This window comes from Salvelinus sp. IW2-2015, linkage group LG18 (assembly GCF_002910315.2).
Source record: "Salvelinus sp. IW2-2015 linkage group LG18, ASM291031v2, whole genome shotgun sequence".
Lineage (NCBI taxonomy): Eukaryota > Metazoa > Chordata > Actinopteri > Salmoniformes > Salmonidae > Salvelinus > Salvelinus sp. IW2-2015.
This window is the reverse complement of record NC_036858.1, coordinates 52,724,421-52,731,939: the sequence shown is the minus strand read 5'-3', so window position 1 is coordinate 52,731,939 and position 7,519 is coordinate 52,724,421. Positions and strand designations below refer to the sequence as shown.

Genomic DNA, 7,519 nt, shown 5'->3' with positions numbered 1-7,519 from the left:
ACATTTGTTAATTCAGTCATTGTGTTGAGTCCCGCAGTTATCCACCATAGTTAGCTAAATTAGGACAGCCATAGAGTAGTGAAGCGGACATTCTTATTAGGCTTTATGCAATGGAGGAAAGAGTTCCAGTCTACATTACGAGGATCCCCTGTACTTAGGTTAGGCAGGCTCTTTTTCTTGTAGTACTACATCCTTTATTTAGTACTGTTATTTGAAATGTGAATTAGAAAAAGCGGTGATGGTGCATTTCCATCTTCACTAACTCTTCAGACTCTATCCCAGCATACGTATCGATACACCATGGAGTTCCTCAGAGAAAAAAGAAGAGAATCCTCCTCCTCGGTGGTGTCATACAAAATATAAATAGTGAAAACATTAAAAATTTATTTTTTATGTAAACACATACTCTACTAAATATACTGTAACAAAAATATAAACCAACATCAACATTTCAAATTATGTTGACTGAGTCTACATTTCATTTAAGGAAACAGTCATTGAAATAATTCATTAGCTGCTAATATATGGATTTCACATGATTGAAAATACAGATGATGATCTGTTGTCACAATACCTAAAAGTAGGCATTAGATCAGAAAACAGTATTGACATAATGCCGCACATCTCCTTCACATCAGAGTTGAATCGGCTGTTGTTGTGGCCTTGTCAATATTGTCCAATTCCTCTCAATTGCTGGCAAGTGATGGATACTGCGGGAACTGAATACACTTGTCACTACACGTTGATCTCCTTCTCTAATAAACGAATTGGTAGAGTCTAACTTAATCATCTAATGATATAAGTTTTTGGCTTGGAAAAGTTTTGACCTGTCACAGTACACTGATGGTTGCACTGAAATCCATAACGGATATGGAAAATGTGAAGAGGAGAATCACATAGATGCTAGAACGCGATTATACCATGCAAAAAATTTATCTGCTTCTATGTTATGGGCTGTTATGTAAAGTGGAACTTGTGTTCGCTGTGATCAGGGGTGTATTCATTCCGCAATCTGTGAAAAATGTTTCAAAATGAAGCAAACGGACACTAACGGGATAGACATACATGAATTGTCCAATAGAAACTGTGTTTGCAACTACTAATATTACACCCAGATCAGCAGATGCATGTCAGAGTTGCCAGCGGTATTGAATGTGTCATGTCTGTTTATTCAAACATTTTCTCTACCTGTGCACCAACGCTGTAAACTTTCACCTAGATTTTTGTAGACCTCATGATGGTTAGTACCTAACACCTATCGATTTACAAAAGTGGTGAATGGGAATATGAATAATTCATTCCAATATGCTGAAAATATAAATAGCTATGCTATAAGAAAAATATGATCGTCCTCCCTCATTTTAAACGCACGACCGCACTGCAAACACATGATACATTTGCTAAAATCTTCAGATTAGATTGCTATCACACACATTTATTGAATTGTTCATTGAGCGTACATTAGCTTTATAATGTGTCCCAGTTTATCTAACCTGCGTCCCAGCTTCTACCAACAGAAAATAGGTTTTGACTCTAGTGTACACAAATGGATTGTTCATCCTCCTTGTGAATATGATATCAACATTGTGTGTGTGTTGTGAGTTGGCTCTGTGTGTGTTGTGTGTGTGTGTGTGTGTGTGTGTGTGGTGTGTGTGTGTTGTGTGTGTGTGGTGTGTGTGTGTTTGTGTGTTGTGTGTGTGTATTAGGAACATCTGAAGATTTGGAATGTATCATTTGCCTTAAGTATGTTGTATAAGTTTGAAGAGTTAAGAAGACCAAATGCAAAAAGTTATAACTTATTCCTTATTCACCCTATACATAGGAATATCCATGCACAAAGTAGGCCTACACACTTGCAAAGCATGTCGAACACATTCACATTTGCCCCATACACATACTAGTTCCAGCAGCAATATCAGGCAGCAATACCTCTCAGCTCAATATAACCCTCAGACATCATGGAGCAGTTCACAGAATTTTAACGACATCGTAGCCGCTAATGTAGGAAAACGTTCAAATATATAATCTATCCAGTAAATCTAAGCAACAATGGCAAATTAGGTAATGAAAAAGTTGTCTGAAAAGGTCTGTCGGAATTCTGTTTGATTGAACATTTCTAAAGTCTTTTCAAAAAACGTTTCCAATCAATGTGACTACCAAGTAGCGCCTACCCGGCAGAAATATCAGATGATTTGTACAAAATCTGGGGCATTTGTTTGCAAAAAACTCAATCACGTATGGCCTACCATGTTACAATACAGAACCACAACTAGCCAAATCGTCTCTTGCTAGAGTGCACAATTGAATAAAAGGCAACTATATTTTTGATATTATTTTACTCAAAACATAGTCTCCTTTATCTCCTAGTTCTTTGGTTTTAGCATTCTTGTGTAACAATATGCCGACATTCTTGTCTTGTTTATATTTATATTGAGACTGATAAGGAACCTCAAAAACATATATGGAAGAAGCTCGTAACAATAGAAGGACAATATCATGTAGTCTCTATTACCAAGCTTCTGCTTACCAAGTCTCTACACTCACTATTACAAGATTTCTAATATCTCAAATAGAGCATAGAAACAATAAACAAGAGCATCGGTGCCAACCCATACCATTGAGTAGCAAGATATTTGACATTTATTAGTGCAACTCACAAATACATTATAGATAGAACATAGAAAATCAAGAATAGAACGCAACTGTAACAAAACACCAGGCGCAGAAAGCCAGCTTTAGTACTTCAAGTTTTCTTTTTGTTAAACACTAAGTTAGAATTACAAGGAATCCAAGACACGCAGCGTCAGGCAGCACCAATTCTGTGCAAAATGACAGAAGTATTCAGCAATTTTTGGGCTTACATTCTTGGAAAAGACATCACCTATTTTGTGCATCTTAATTCGAAGGATAAACACATCCTTCGTTGCGACTTCATCACATGAAAATACATTTTTGGTCAAACTTCAATAGGAATCTTTGAAAAGTATGATATCTGACATAATGGGAAGGTCTACACGCCCGTTTTCTGGGCTCACAATTTATTTACAAGTACCAGTCCAAGTGGACCACACCTAGAAAACAATGCATAATAAATCTAAAAAACACGCAAGCTGTCATCTAGAATAATAATTTATTCGGAGACAACCTGGTTGTATTAACTATATGTTTAACAATTATTGCTGTTTTTTCTATATAATATACAATACATTCAATAGTTTGACACACCTACTCATTCAAGGAGTTTTTCTCTATTTACATTTTTATACATTTGTAGAATAATATGAACAACCATCAAAACTTATTAATATAACACATATGGATATCATGTAGTAACCAAACAGGTTAAGATTTGACATTCTTCAAAGTAGCCACCCTTTGCATGCATGACAGCTTTGCTACCACTCTTTGGCATCTCTCAACCAGCTTCTAATAGAATGCTTTCCATACCTGTCTTGAAGGATCTCCCACACTCTAGCACTTGTTGCTGCTTTTCCTTCTCTCTGCGTCCTTCTCCATCATAACCATACTCAATTGCGTGAAGTCGGGTGATTTTCAGACAGGTCATTGATGCAGGCTATTCATTCATCTTCTTCTTGGTCAACACCCTACACAGCCTGGAGGTGTGTTTTGGGTCAATTGTCCTGTTGAAAAACAAATGAATATCCCACTAACGTGCCAATCCAGATGGAGGCTTTGCTGCAGAACTGCTGTTGTGTAGCCGATGATCGGTATTATAAGTGTGCTTGAACTTCTAAATAAAATCACTGCCGTGTACCATCAAGCACCCCCCACACTATCACACCTCCCCCTCCATGCTGTAGTGTGAACACACATGCGGAATCATCTGTTTACCTACTCTGCGTCTCACAAAGACACGGCTTCGGGTTGGAACTAAAAATGACAAATGACTCATCGAGAAGGCTATATCCACCAGTCTTAATGTCCATCGTCATGTTGACCCAATCAATCTCTTCTCTTATTGTTCCTTTAGTAGTGGTTATCTTGCAGAATTTCGATATGAAGCCTGATTCCCGCTTCTCCTCTGAAGAGTTATTGAGAGGGTCTTTACTTGACTCAGTGAAGTATTTATTGGTGCAATCTGATGCTTAACTGTAATGAACTTATATCTTCTGCCAAGCAGAAGGTAACTCTTTGTCTTCCTCTTCTGTGGCATCCTCAGAGACCAGGTTCGATCATAGCGCTGTCGATGTTTTAGACTGCACTTAAGAAACTTCAACGTTCTTACATTTCCGATGTACTGACCCATTCTAATAATGAAGACTGTCGTTCTCTTGCTTATTTGAGGTTTCTTATAAATGGACTTCGATTTCACCAAAATTAGGCTATCTTCTGTTTATACCCCCCTGCCTGTCCAAAACACAACTTGATTGCCCGAACTAAGCAATGGTGAAAGATGCTCAATCTGAAGGTTTTCACAGCCCTTAATAATTGATACAATGATTATCACTTATTAAAAAGTTTCATTTACAATCTCTATTTTGATATATGATGTTGGTAATTTATATTGCAGATCCTGAAACAATGAATAAATACACTAACCCTCAAGCTATTCAAATGTCCAGCAGCAATTTCCAGTAAAAAATGCGCTTTGAAGCATTCGGCTAGGGTTTCACAGCCCTGAAATAATGATACATTATCATCCTTAAAAATTGTATTAAATCCTCTGGCTATACCATGTTTGGCAAGAGTGTATGGAGAGTCTGACATAACCCCTAACTTGAGTTCAGTTTCTTCGCCAATGAGAACCAAGTTCTCAAGCCGTAGACAAATCTACATCATCTCATTAGATCAGAACAGATGGATTAACGTCGATTCATTTATGGTTTGCATCCTAAAAAAAGTTAGTGTGTTTGGTGTCATTAACACACTAACAATATGTCGTCTACCCATATGATCATGATCCATTGTCAGGTTATTAGATATAAACTTCATAACAAGAACACCAATCGTTGATAATACACTTTAAACATTCTGAAATGTGTAGAATGTGTTGTTTGAGCGTCCAACACTTGTAAGCTAACTACTGTAAATACGACACGTCACAAAGATTTTCTTCTGAAAACTGTCAGGGCTAGCACTATTCCACTCACTTTCATCGACGAAATTTGATGGAAGCTTGACTCACACTGTAGGACTATTTCTATCCATGCACGCCCATTCTGCTTATCCCATTAGTCACTAGATATAATCCAATTAATTTATACCAAAACATGTTAAAAAACGAATGCTCGTCCCAACGCTAGATCACATAACTCACATGGCTGCGAATGGATCCCTAACACTGCCCACCAAACTTATCGAAGGAATGAAACCTGCAACAGGACTAACCAGCTCATACGTGGCAAAGTGAGCCCTAACAGCTGACTACCCACCGCTCGCTGCAAAATAAATAGAAATTCGTATAATATTCAATTATTGCACCCACACTCTGCGCATCCCAACGAGCGTCTGCGTTGCAAGGGCTAACAATTAGAAGTCATTCTATTTTACGAGATCAGCGTCTGCCGTCTGCTATCTCTACCATCTACCTCAATTGGTTTATAGAAGCATACCCATCGTGCCATCTTCCCCTCATTGGTTATACCCACGTAGGGTGACTGAAGCAACGATGTCACGTGGCGGGGTAATGCACCAATTTATGGAAGTTGCCAATCGTTAATTAAAATCAAGAGAAGATAAAGCCTATAAGGAGGAGAATGATTTAGAACGATTTGTTGACCGTTATGTGTGATTAAATGCGGCAGTAGAGGACATGGGCATTTCAAGTAAAATAAGCACTCAATTTTATATCCCAGGACAATTAGCCTAGCAACAAGCAATCTAGACTGAAATAGGACAAATAGCTAGGCACAGTGCAATCTAGCTAGCTAATTGCCATAAGTGTTAATGTTTTTTCATCCTGCCAAATATGAATGTGTTCAGAGTTTGTTTTGATATCCTGCTTATCGTGATCGCGTTTCGATGGGGGGACAAATGATAAAATGAGCAGGGATGGCGCACCGCGCGCAACCGTTTGAGTTCCTGTATGCATTGCTATGAAAGCTAGTAGCCTCACAAGGCAGAGCCTACAATTGCTTGCGTTGATGCCTGTTACAATAAGGCCTAATATATATACATGAGACACTACCGAATAATTTTCATCATTGAAACAGCCTTTGAAATTCCTATAATGTGCAAGCAACAGTAATTCATATTTTACAGGAACCTGTGTAATAAGGATACAAGCGTTCGCCGTTTGAAATTCATCAGGGCATGCAGCAAGATCGCAGCTATTTAGAAAACACACAAGTCCGGGGTCATATTATCGGCGGAAACTTTTAATGCTTTGTTATAACTGCAGTCGAATGATGTGTTGGGCTAATATGTTGGATAGATGTTGAAAGAGGTTACAGAAGACCAAATGCAAAAAGATTTATACTTATTCCTTATTCACCCTAGTACAATAGAGAAATCATGCACAAAGTAGCCTACACAACTGCAAAGCATGTGAAACACATTCACATTTGGCCCATWCACATAGCTAGTTCCAGCAGAATATCAGGCAGCAATACCTCTCAGCTCATATACCTCAAGACACATGGAGCAGTTCACAGAATTTAACGACATCGGTAGCCGGTAATGTAGGAAAGACGTTTCAAMTTATAATATCTACCAGTAAATGCTAAGGCAACAATGGGCAAAATTAGGTATGGAAAAAGTTGTCTGAAAGTCTTGGTTGAATCTTTGTTTGATTGAACATTTCTAAAGGCTTTTCCAAAAAACCTTCCCAATCAAATGTTGACTACCAAGTAGGCCTACCCGGCAGAATGATATCAAGATGATTTGTACAAATCTGGAGGGCATTTGTTTTGCAAACTCAATCACTGTAGGCCTACAATGTACAGTACAGAACCACAATTAGCCAAATGGTCTCTTGCTAGGTGCRCAATTGAATTAAAAGGCAACTATATTTTTTGATATTMTTTTTACTCAAAAATAGTCTCCTGATGTGGTTTTAGCATTGTTGTGAACTTAGGACATCCACATCTTTTCTTGTTTAATATTTTATTTTGAGAGTGAAAACCTGAAAAACTATAGGGAAACTCATTAAACACTAGAAGGAAAATGTGAGTATACCCACTTCTCCATGTACCACTACACCACTGTACAAAGGTTAACAAAGACTAGGAGAATCTAACAACTTGGCAACTATTGAGTGCAATGGATATTTGAATTATTGTTGTGCAATCACAAAACATTGATAGAAAGAACATTGAAGAAACAAAGAATAAAGAACTTCACATGTAACAAAGACACAGAGCGCAGAAAAGCCATAGCTTTAGTACTTCAGTTTTCTTTTTTGTTAAAATCACTAAGGTTAGAATTTAAGGAATCCAAGACACTCAGCTCAGGCAGCACAATTCGTGCAAAAAYGTACARAAAGTATTTCAGCAGATTTTTTTGTGTGGCTTCATTCTTGGGAAAAGACACACATTTTTGTGCAACTTAATTCGAAGGA

General features: G+C 37.7%; 1 protein-coding gene across 1 annotated transcript in view; it reads right to left on the bottom strand.

Moving 5' to 3' along the window:
* LOC111978790 (collagen alpha-1(XXI) chain-like) overlaps positions 1-7,519 on the bottom strand; it is an 89,212-nt gene that overhangs the window by 52,043 nt on the left and 29,650 nt on the right. The gene's annotated exons all lie outside the window — the stretch shown is intronic.